The 12,421-nt window shown below is 39.7% G+C and overlaps 1 protein-coding gene and 1 pseudogene across 3 annotated transcripts in view; one reads left to right on the forward strand and one right to left on the reverse strand.

Moving 5' to 3' along the window:
• The window catches only part of Shld1 (shieldin complex subunit 1), an 88,625-nt gene extending 81,605 nt beyond the window's left edge, over nucleotides 1–7,020 (reverse strand). For 2 of the 3 annotated variants that reach the window (XM_005320494.5, XM_021723176.3), the window contains exon 1: nucleotides 6,919–7,020. The gene's annotated coding sequence lies outside the window, so the exon portion shown is untranslated. The other variant, XM_040274874.2, reaches the window with a different exon arrangement.
• Nucleotides 7,021–11,121: 4,101 nt separating this feature from the next.
• LOC101967825 (dolichyl-diphosphooligosaccharide--protein glycosyltransferase subunit TMEM258 pseudogene) lies at nucleotides 11,122–11,987 on the forward strand (annotated as a pseudogene).
• Nucleotides 11,988–12,421: the final 434 nt, after the last annotated feature.

Genomic DNA, 12,421 nt, shown 5'->3' on the forward strand with positions numbered 1-12,421 from the left:
TGCTTAGCTCCTGTTCAGGGCAGCCCCGACAGTGAGCAGCATAATAAGAGTACTTGACATTTACTGAGTGCTTGTTAGATTCCAGCCATAGTCCTAAGAGCTTCATCTGCAATAAACCTACAAGGCAAGTAATTCTATTATTACCCTCATTTACAGCCAGACTTAGAAACAGCTACACTAGGATGAGCCCTGCTTGCAGGCACAGCCCCAATGCTGTAGCCTAAACTCCACATGACAGCAAAGACAGGAAGCATACAGAAACAAATCAACACTGAAACCTGGGGAGATCCTCCTTGTTTGCGGACACCCAGTCGGTCACCCAGTCATGTGCTATTGTTGACATGCCTTCACTTAGAGAGGGAGCCAACATATCAGCTGATTTCTCCTGAACCCAGTGGAATGATCAAGGTTCCCAAAGAAGCCAGAACGTCCTGTCTATTCACACGTGCTGTATTAGTCAACCAACTCTGAAGTTTCAGCAAAGACCTCTGCGTCAGGAACCTTTGGCTTCCCCTTCTCCTCCAGTTATCTAACACTCTGCTCTGTGGACTTCCAGAAGGGCACATACAGGTCATTGAATGATACTGGCATATCCTGCCTGCTTTCAAAGGTGCCTTGAGTGTACAATCAGTGACTTGAAAAATTGTGCTCTATATGTGTAATATGAAATGAATTGCATTCTGTCATTGTGTATAACAAATTAGAAATAACTTAATTTAAAATGATAAAAATATAACCAAAAGGTTAAAAAAAAAAGTTGCCTTGAGTAAACCATCAACTGAGAGTGTGATGAAATAAAAGGAATCAGCCAGGCATAGTGTGGCACATGCCTATAATCTCAGTTACTCTGGGGGGAGGGGATGGGCTGAGGCAGGAGGACAGCAAGTTCAAGGTCAGCCTCAGCAATTTAGCAAAATCCTTCCCAATTTAGCAAGACCCTATCTCAAAGTAAAAATAAAAGTAGCTTGGTGGTAAAGCGTCCCTGAGCCAAAAAGTAAAGAGAAAGAAAATGAATCCGTTCTGCAACAATTAGCATAGTGATGTGATATATATTCTTTGCTTTTAGAAACGCTTACATTAAAAGCTAAATATAGCCAGGCACAGTGGCATATAATATATATAATATAACCACTTGTAATCCCAGCAGTTCAGGGAGGCTGAGACAGGAGGATCGCAAGTTCAGATCCAGCCTCAACAACAGTGAGGCACTAAGGTGCTCAGTGAGACCCAGTCTCTAAATAAAAGACAAAATAGGGCTGGGCATGTGGCTCAGTGATTAAGTGCCTCTGATTCAATCCCTGGTACCCACCCACTGCCAAAAAAGCCAAATAAAAACAAACTGGCACTGGCCCCCCCAAAAGAGGAGGAAAAGTCTGCTGAAAGGTAAATACTTTTAATTACAAAATAAGATCTGTACATATTCTTCTTCTAAATATATTGTTTGGGAAGCAGTGTATATGTACAGGAAAAAGCAAGCAGTGAGACAGAGGAGCCCCTTCCTGAAGTCTGAACAGCCTGATAACAAGAAGGATGCAATGATTATCCTTGGACCAAAACTCCCCCCCGCCCCCCCCCAGGGCTGGGTATCAAACCCAGGGCCTTGCACATGCTAGGCAAATGTTCTACCATTGAGCTAAACCCCAGCTCAGCCCTCTCTTACCCAAATCTTTTGATATGTTTCAACTTCTCCCAGCAGGAATACTTATCTTTCACTCTTAAAACTTCCCACCAGGTACAGTGGCACCCACCTGTAATCCCAGCAAGGCAGGAGGATCTTGAGTTCAAAGCCAGCCTCAGCAACTTAGTGAGGCCCTAGGCAACTCAGTGAGACCCTGTCTCTAAATAAAATAAAATTTTTTTAAAAAGGCTGGGGATGTGGCTCAGTGGTTAAGAGCCTCTGGGTTCAATACCTAGTACCATGAAAAGAAAAAAAAAAAACTTCCCTAATTACACAATCTAAATAAATATTATTTTTCTTTTTCTTTTTTTTTTAAGAGAAAGAGAGAGAGTCTTAATATTTATTTTTTAGGTTTTTTTGGTGGACACAACATCTTTGTTTGTATGTGGTGCTGAGGATCGAACCCAGGCTGCACGCATGCCAGGTGAGCGCGCTAACGCTTGAGCCACATCTCTAGCCCCAAAATATTATTTTTCAATACTAGAAGTCTACTTTGTCCTGGAGTTGGGCATAAGAAGTCCCTAATTACATAAAAGCCTATTTACCAGAAGAAAGCAGCCACTATTCTATTACTTTATAGATTCTTACAACCTACAAATACAAGTCCATAAGGTCCACATACAAGAAGTGTTTTAACTTGACTTACATTTTTTTTTCAATTAAGTTACTTCCCTCCCAATATTTTTTAGGTACGGGGGAACCCAAGGATGCCTTCCACTGAGCTACATCTCCACCATTATTTTGTTATTGTTGGTACTGGGAATTGAATCCAGGGGCGCTTAACCGCTGAATCACATCCCTAGCCCTTTTTAATCATTTTAAGACAGGTCCTAAACTAAATTGCTTAGGATCTCCCTAAATTGCTGAAGCTGGTCTTGAACTCGTGATCCTCCTGAGCCACTGGGATTACAGCCTATGCCACCTCATCCGGCCCCTCCTAATATTTTGCATGAAAATTTTCAAACTTAAAGAATAGTGGGAAGGGATGGGGATATGACTCAGTGGTAGAGTATTTGCTTAGCAACAAGACCCTGAGTATTTCAATCCCCAGGAACACACATATGCAAATAAAGTGGAAAGAATTATACAATGAACAACCACAAAGCAACCACCTAAATTCCTTCATATTTTATTATAATTTATTTCATAACTACCCATCTTTTCAACTCTATTCATTCATCAATCCATCTTATTTTAATAGATATTTTCATTGAATCTTAAAATAATGAAAGTTGAGCTGGCATGTAATATGATCAATTTGAATTCTTTTTTTAAAATTTAATTTTATTTTATTTATTTATTTTTGAGAGAGAGAGAGAGAGAGAGAGAGAGAGAGAGAGAGAATTTTATTTATTTATTTATTTTAGTTTTTGGCAGACACAACATCTTTGTGTGGTGCTGAGGATGGAACCTGGGCCACACGCATGCCAGGCGAGCCCACTACCGCTTGAGCCACATCCCCAGCCCACAAATTTGAATTTTCAAATGCTCACTCTTAGCTGAATGAAACACAAACTGGAAGATCCTAAACATCCCTGGAGTTTGAGAGTCAGGCTCAAGCCCTCTTGTCACTGTTTAACTGTGTTACCTGTGGCAACTTTTCCTCAGTTTGCTCATTTAAAGTATTATTATCACAGATAATATGGTCATATTTGTTAATTTTCTCTTTCTCTCTCTATATATATATAGTTATATACCTACATACACATATATAGATAGAAAGATATATAGAGAGATAGATACATATATAAATATAGATACATATGGGGAAAGTTAACAAATACAACTATATTATGTGTGATGATAATAATAATACTTTATTGTTATTATCATATATAGTGGGAAGGGAGGGAGAAAGATAAAGTAAATAGAGCAAATGTAGACAATCAGCAAATTTGGAAAATGTTGTTTGGGAATTCCTTGAAAATTTTATTTTTCTTTTGTAGTGCTGAAAGTGAACCCAGAGCCTCACACAGCTAGGCAAGCACTCTATCTCTGAACTATGCCCCCAGGCATAGTTAAGGTATAAAAGTGTGTGTGTGTGTGTGTGTGTGTGTGTGTGTGTGTGTGTATATAAAGTTGTTGGTGGATGTGGTAGCACACATCTGTAATACCAGCAACTCAGGAAGCTGAGGCAGGAGAATGCCAAGTTCAAAGTCTTTCTCTTGGTTGTTCTCCCACCTTGTTGCCTGTTCCTATTCTCCAAAGCTCTCTCCTTTCCTTTCCTCCTCTGGGACAGTAATGACCATGAGAAAATCTCTCTCTAGCCCAATCCTCCTTGCATGTCGGGCCCCCTCTCCTTCCCTGCTTCAGGCATAATGGCTTTCCCTCAGGTTCTCCCATATGTCCTGCTTCTTCCCCCTTCACTTGCCCTCCTTCCATCAGGAGTGCATCTTCCTCTCCTGTATTATGCTTCTAAAAACTGGAAGAGAGCCAGGAATAGTGCCACAGGACTGTAATTCCAGCAACTTGGGAGCCTAGGCAGCAGGATCATAAATTCAAGGGCCAGCCTAGACAACTTAGGGAGACCCTGTTTCAAGAAAAAGATTAGGGATGGGGATATAACGCAGTTGTATAGTGCCCCTAAGTTCAATTCCAAGTATTGAATGAATAAATAAATAAATAAGACCAAAAGAGAGAATATTTTCTCTTCCCCTCACCCTCAATATTGGAGTTTGAACCCAGGGTCCTTTACCACTGAGAGACACCCAGCCTTTTTCATTTTTTGAGTCAGAGTTTTGCTGAGTTGCCCAGACTGGCCTGGAAATGGACATTCTCCTACCTCGTCATCCCAAGTAGCTGGGATTACAATGATATAGTCAAGGGCTTTATGCATCCAGAATTACACTGACAAAAAAGTGGGGAAAAAAAGACATCATAAGAAAACTACCAATGAGAATTCATACCCCATTTTAATCAAATGTATGATATGTCAAGATCATTGTATTGTCTCGAGTAACTAATAAAAAATAAAAATTAAAAAAAAAAAGAAAACTACCAACTGATATTATGAACAATAGCACAAAAATCCTCCATAGAATACTAGCAAACCAAATCTAGCAAAATATAAAAAGGATTACACTCCGGGGGCTGGGGGTATAATTCAGTGGTTGAGTTGTACTTAGCAGACACAAGGCCCTGGGTTTAATAATCACCACCTCAAAAGAAAAGAAAAATAGAAAGGAATATTTATTTATTTATTCCACAACTAAGTGGAATCCTAGAAACTCAAAATTGTTTTCATATCTGAAAATCAATGTAATACACTATATTAGAAGAATAAGGTATAAAACCAACACACACACACACACACACACACAAACTTTCAACAAAGTCAAACACCCTTTCCTTATCAAAGCCCTCAGCAAACTAGGCATAGAAGGGAACCCTCAGCCTTATAAATGATGTTCTTGAAAACACATAGCTAACATACTACTTTATGGAAAAAGACTAAATTATGTTCTAAGAGCAAGAACAACTTAAGGGTGTCTGCTCTCATCATTTCTATTCAACACTGTACTAGAAGCTTAAACCTGGACAATCAAACAAAAAAATAAAACATGAGGCATTCAGATTGCAAAGTGAGCAGCAAAACTCTTATCCATAAAAGACATAATCTTACGTATAGAAAACCCTAAGGAATCTGCTTTTTTAAAAAACTAGAATTAAATAAAATTACAGGATACAAGATCAATATAGAAAAATCATTTGCATTTATATACATTAGCAATAAACATCTGAAAATGAAACTAAGCACATTTCCACTTATAATAGTATAAAAAGAAAAAATAAAAACATTAAATTAGTATAAAAAGAAAAAAATAGAAACATATTAAATAAGTGTAAGGCACATACATTAAAACCTATATTTTAAATGTTGAAAGAAATTAAGTAGCTGAAGGAAGGGAAAGACATACCATGTTCATGGACCAGAACACTTAATATTTTAAGATCAGAAGACTTAATATTTTAATATTACCCAACCGACCTAAAAGTCAGCACAACTTCTATCAATATTCCAGCTGGCTATTTTGCAAACATTGACAAAATTGTTCCAAAATTCATATGAAAATGCAAGGCATTCAGAATAGTCAAAACAATGTTGAAAAGGAAAAACAAAGTTGGAAGGCTCATATTTTCTGATTTCAAAACTTACTAAAAATATATGTTAGTCAAGGGTGTGTAGTACTAGCAGAAGGACAGACATACAGATCAATGGAACAGAACTGCAAGTTCAAGAGTAAAACCATACATTTATGGGCAACAGATGACGCAATGTGAAAAACAGGTTGGCAGTTCCTCAAGAGGTTAAACATAGATTTACACTTTGATCTGGCGAATGCCTAGGTATGTGCTCCAGAGAAAAGCATATATCCACATAAGAACTTTTCACAAATGTTACAGCAACTTCATTATGGCCCCAAAATGTTACCCAGACATCCATCAAATGATTAACAGAAAAAATGATATATGCATACAATGGAATATTGTCGAGCAATAAAGAAATTTAGTTTTGATACAAGCTACACGGACAAGCTTTGAAAACATACGTACTCACATATATGATTCCACTTATATTAATTAGAAAATTATAAAGTACACCAGTAATTGCCTAGCTCTGGGGGATTAATGGTAAATGAAGAATGATGCTACTGGGTGTAGAAATGCACTATAGTCCTGCGGATATAGAGTTTTCCTTTGGAGTGATGAAACTACTCTAAAAGTAGCTTGTAATAATGGCTGCCCAGGGCTGTGAAGGCACAAAACCCAATGAATCTGGGGCTGGGGTTGGGGTTCCATGGTAGAGCTCCTGCCTTGCAAATGTGAGGCACTGGTTTGGATCCTCAGCACCACATAAAAATAAATAAACAAAACCCAATGAATCTTACACTTTAAATAGGCAAATTTTACAGTACGTGAAATTTCTTAAGAAAACCATTTTTTTTAAAAAAAATCAGAAGAACCGAAAATCATCCATCCCCAGCTGCCTGTACATTTCGGGAACTCCCAAAGCCCAGGCAGCCACAGAGCGCCTAGGGTTGAGGCAGAGGAGCGAGGGGGCGGGGAAGAAATGGTAATAGCCTACGGAAATCGTCACAGCTTTCCAATTGTGAAATTGGAATGATCGAATGCGTGGCTGTGGTTTCTGGGTCTCTTTCCTGCGCCTTTCCCAAAGCGCAACAGAGTTGATGAAGAAAAGTGGCGCAAAAGAAATCAGCCGGGGCCCCAGTTGCACTCACCGCCCCTCCACAGCCAGAGCCCGGATCCGGAAGTGGCGGCACCATCTTTGTTACGGGAAAACCGAGGCGTGAAAGGAGGTTACTGGAACCATCCTTGCTATGGGCAGGCGAGGACAATAGAAGGGAGCCCGGCCATCTTAACTGAGGGCATTTTCCGAGGCAAGCAGGTCACAGCACTTTGGTGATTTGGAGAGGACGCTTATTTTTAAGTATGCTTGGTAAATTCCCGGGGAACAGAAAAAATATTTAAAGTCTTTAAAAAGTTAAATTCCTCAGCTCCAGAGGCAGAGATAGGAGGATCGCAGCCTCAGCAACAGCAATGCGCTAAACAACTCAGTGAAAGCCTCTCTCTAAAATAAAATACAGAATAAGGCTGGGGATGTGCCTCAGTGGTTGAGTGCCCCTGAGTTCAATCCCCGGTACCCACGCACCGCTCCCCCCCCCCAAAAAAAAAAAAGAGTTAAATTCTTACTATTAAAAAAAATTTAAACTAGAAGTTAAATAAAGAGCATCAAAATATTTTAATACATTGATTCATTCAGACAGCTGGACACAACTGCCAGAATTGTAGGACCATATCAAAAGAGACCAGAAAAGGGACTGTAAAAGACAAAATGACAACAAAGTCTAATCAGTGCTCTGAAGAGCTAAGCAGAGGAGGTTGGCTTTACAAACAGAAAAGGACTGAAGAAAGCAGAAAGAGAACAAAAAACGATTTGTCGGGTTCAGAGTTACTTTTATCTTTGGGCTAAAACAAGACAGACCGGTGTGGTGGTGCACGCAAGTAACCCCAGTGGCAGGAGAGGCTGAAGCAGGAACATCAAAAGTTCAAAGCCAGCTTCAGCAACTAGGGAGGCCCTAAGCAACTTAATGAGACCATGTCTCAACAAACAAACAAACAAACAAACAAACAAACAATTTTATATATCTATATGAGCTGGGGCTAGAGCTCAGTGACAAAGCGTTCCTGGGTTCAATCCCCAGTACCAAAACAAAACAGAAGACTTCCTTATTACCCTGACAGTCTGACTAGAACTTCCAGTTTAGGGAAAATTGACTTCCAAGTTTTCAAGTTGGTTTATGTGGCACTTAGCACAAGGTGATACCATTCTGATTTAGTTTGGCCTGCTGGGGCCCACTACAGAGTCCAATCCAAATTAAAGGCCTTACATAAACTTTAACAAGAGTGATAGCAATTTTTCTATTTTAGTATCTTCTTGAGATAATCCTAAATACTCATAGCCTCCCGGAGATGTCTACAACTGGGATAAGACCCCACAAATTAGAAGTCCTGAATTCAAGATGAATATTTCAAACAACCCTGGCTGAGGTTTGGCCAACCACATGCCAGCTGCCATGAAGATACACAGGAGATATTCCCATCACTATCTCCCAATCCCACACTTATACAATGACTGGGTTTGGGGGATTTTGTTGTTGTTTTCTTGTTAAATACTCCATGTTTGCCCTCTCTTATCGCTGAGTTTTTCTCTCATACAAGTTTCCTCCCTTAGAAACATTCCTCTCTTCTTTGCTCTTTTTCATACATCTCAACTTTAGAGAATTCTACCTCCTGGAACCTTCTCTGATTTGTCAAACAGGAGTTAGTTGTCCATGTTCCTCTACTTATCCTGATTATTCTATATTCCTTTGCCCTTTCCACTTTCCCTGCCAAACTGTACCTGTCTCAGGGGCAAAGATCAGTCTATCTTGTACTCCAAACCCCAGCTCAATGACTCACATATAACTGCTCAGAAATTGCAGTTGCGTGGATGAATGAATAGATCTCACCCAGGCATTTTCCATACACACCCTACTCAACCATTACACCTTCCCAGAACTCTCAAAGACATGATTTGTTCATAACCTTGTTAACAGTGAAACAAACCTTGAAGCCTTTTTGCCATTGTCACCTGCACTGGAGGGAAAAAACTGTGTCTAATTGAACTCTCAGGTATTCTCTGGTGGTTTTTCCATAATGGGGCTTGTCTTTCTAGTGAGCTTCTGGGAGCATGATTCTTAGTCTAGAGTGACTTTCCTTGCCATATAGCACATCTCTGACCATCCTCTCTCATTAATTTCAGTACACAAAAAATGAAAACTAATTGAAGTAATTATGGAAACAAAATCTTAACTCTGCAGAGAGAGAGCAAAATCGAATTTGTTGCATTCCAAATGTAAATTATAAATCATTTTGGATTCCCTGCTCTTTTGTCATTGATTATATAAAGGTTGTAAAAATTAGTTATGTCACAATTTTATGAAGCTCTTTATATTTCACAGTTGATTTTCTGCCATCAGCTAAGCCAGCTACTTCAAACAAATCTCTTTTCAGCAGAAAGAAGTCATTTTAGTTGAAAAACCAAAATAGCTTTTTCAAAATAGGGTAGGGTTATTTGCAATTATCTTGTCACTCTTTGTCATGATGAACCTCGATCTATTTAATTGCTCTTTTACTTGAGAACTTGACTTTAAGAAATGAGAAAGGAAACAGCAAAAGTTTGAGGGTTAGGGACTTGGATTGTGGCTCAGCAGTAGAGCGCTCCCCTAGCATGTGTGAGGCCCTGGGTTCGATCCTCAGCACCACATAAAAATAAAAAGATAAAATAAATGTATTGTCCAACTACAACTAAAAAACAAATACTTAAAAAAAAGTTCAAGGGTTAAAAAATTAATAAGCCTCAAGATATTTTATTGCTTGTTCAATCATGCAATACTCTAATGTCATAATTAATAAACTGACAATCAAAAGAAAAATATGGATGGGTGCAGTGGCACAGGCCTGAAATCGCAGCTACTGGGGACGTGGAGGGAAAAGGATTGCAAGTTTGAGGCCAGTCTCTCATCAACTTAACTTTGAGACACGGTCCCAAATTAAAAAATAAAAAACGAAGAACCAGGGAAATAACTCAGTGATAGAATGCCCTTGAGTTCAATCCATAGTACCAAAAAAAAAAAAAAAAAAGAAAAAGAAAGGCTGAGGCAGGCAGTGGGTAGGAAAGGCTGAGGCAGTGGGCAGGAAAGGAAAGAACAGGCTCGCTGTCAGCTAGACTGTGAGCTTCCCCAGCTAGACTTGAAGGTCTACAAGGAAGTGTGAGTTTTATTTCCCAAGAAATTCCCAGCACTTGGATAATGTTTCAGTCAATAACTTCTTGTATATTTACAAAGAACAAAAAGCTTGGACAGTAAAAACTAAAATCAATACTAACACAATGCTAGGCAAATAGTAAAGACTTTTAAAATCCTACTTGATGGACATTCCATAGTACTAGGAAGAAGACTTTCCTGGCAGCTCAAGTATTCAAGCATTTAATAAAGATCACAACATTTCACGATATTAGGGGCAGACATGTCTGATCCAACCCAGAGCCACCCTCAACTGTCTACACTCAACAGCAAAGCAGCAAGTGCCCTGAATGTGGAGTCAGGAGTGGACTCAATATGGATTCAAGTGGTTGAGTTCTGCTCTCCTACCAACCAATTATATGACTAAGGCCATTTAACCTGTCTCTGAGCCTTGATTTCCTCATCTGCAAAAAGGGAACAGTAAATGCTTTCCAGTGTTGGTATATGCTTATAATCACAGTGGTTCAGGAGGCTGATCAAGAGGATTGCAAGTTCCAGGTCAGCCTCAGCAAGGATAAGGCTCTAAGCAACTCAGTGAGACCCTGTCTCTAAATAAAATACAAAAATAGGGCTGGGGATGTGACTCGTTTTTGAGTGCCTCTAAGTTCAATCCCTGGTACCAAAAAATTTAAAGAATTTTTAAAGTTCTATATTTATTTTGCTAGAGTATTTTTCTATAAGCCTATGTTACTTTTGTAATTCAAAACAATTATAATAATGCTAATGATAGCTAATCTTGGTAGAGTGCTCTAAACTGTACTAAGGGCACTAATTATGTGAATTTCCTTATTTAATTTTCATAACAATGCTGTGATATGCTACTATTGTTATATTGTTGCACAGATGAAGAAACTGACGCACAGAGATTATAATAACTTATGACAGAACTCATAAATAGCCAAACTAGATGAGAGATATAAACTGTAAATATCCTATTATCCAAAAAGAATGATATTTACTGCTACAGTTTAGATCCTGAATGTTCCCCAAAAGCTCAGATGATAAAGAATTTGATTCCAATGGGAGGTGATGGCTTGGGGTGGGGGTGGGGCCAAAGCAGTGGCTTACTATGTGCAAAATGGAACCATGAACAGATATACCAGCCCAGTCAACCCAGCTCTTGAAGACAGAATTAGAAAGACAGTCAATATAGATAGGTAAATCAAGTCAGATCAGATCAAGGAGGCCAATTTTGAGTGAGTCCTGTAAGCTGGAGACTGTGCCTCTGAAACCCATGATCCAAAATAAACCTTTCCTCCTTATAAGCTGATTGTCTCATGTATTAATTCCTTCAGAGCCCTTCCTTCACTCTGTCAAGAATCTCTCCCTGCTCCAACCTGTTGCCAAGGTAACCTGTCCCAGCTCCCTATAGGGAGCTGTAAGTTTGTTAATGAGTCCTGGGCTGCACCATCCTGCCCTTCCCCTTCAGCCCACCTGTTTCCCACCTTTTGGCCGTCCCACTGAGCATTCCTGGGCCTAGTCACTTACAGGGAGGGAGAAAGATAAAGAGAAGAGGGCAGGAGAACAAAGGAAGCCTTGGACATAGAAAAAGGGCAGAACACCTTGCTTCTTGGGGTATCAGGATACCAGCTAAGGCCCCCTTCTTTCTCCCGGGAGAAGTCTATGTTACCCCTTTTTAAATAATCCCTGCTTCATATGCTTGCCTCGGTGAGCTTCTCTAATGTTCAAACTTCAACATGTTTGAGGAAGCAGGACTCGTCACTGATAGCCAGCAGTAACACTCTCTTCCCCCTCATCTGAGCATGGTGCTTCTGGCTATTGGCATGTTCTTTACCACCTGGCTCCTCATTTATGGTATTACCTCCACCAAGTACACGTGGGATAGCTACAAAGAGCTCTTCATCTCCTTGTTGGCCTCAACCTTCAAGGGCAATGGAGTTCTCTTCCTTCTGCTCTGGGTCAGCATCAGCATCTACATATGAACTCTCCTAGGTACCCACCAGGTAGCTTCACCTAAATCCCTGCTTTTGTAAATTAATTTTTTCAAATATTTCTTTAGTTGTAGATGGCCACAATACCTTTATTTTATTTGTTTTTACAAATAAACCACTTTTATGTGATGCCGGGATGGAACCCAGTTCCTCACGCATGCTAGGCAAGTGCTCTCCCGCTGAGCCACAACCCCAGCCCCATGTAGATCAATGTTTTAACTATTGCTAGAAGTGTCCCACCTGCTGCTCACAATAAAGACAGATGTGTGACAAATATATATATTAATGGAAGGTGATGTAATTTTTAGGAGGTGGGGATTAGTGGAAGAAAGTTAGGTCATTGGGAGGTGTGCCCTTGAAAGAGACATTGGAACCCTGACCCCTCTTCTCTCTGTGTTTCCTAGCTACTATAAGGTTAACAGAAC

Source organism: Ictidomys tridecemlineatus, chromosome 5 (assembly GCF_052094955.1).
Source record: "Ictidomys tridecemlineatus isolate mIctTri1 chromosome 5, mIctTri1.hap1, whole genome shotgun sequence".
NCBI lineage: Eukaryota > Metazoa > Chordata > Mammalia > Rodentia > Sciuridae > Ictidomys > Ictidomys tridecemlineatus.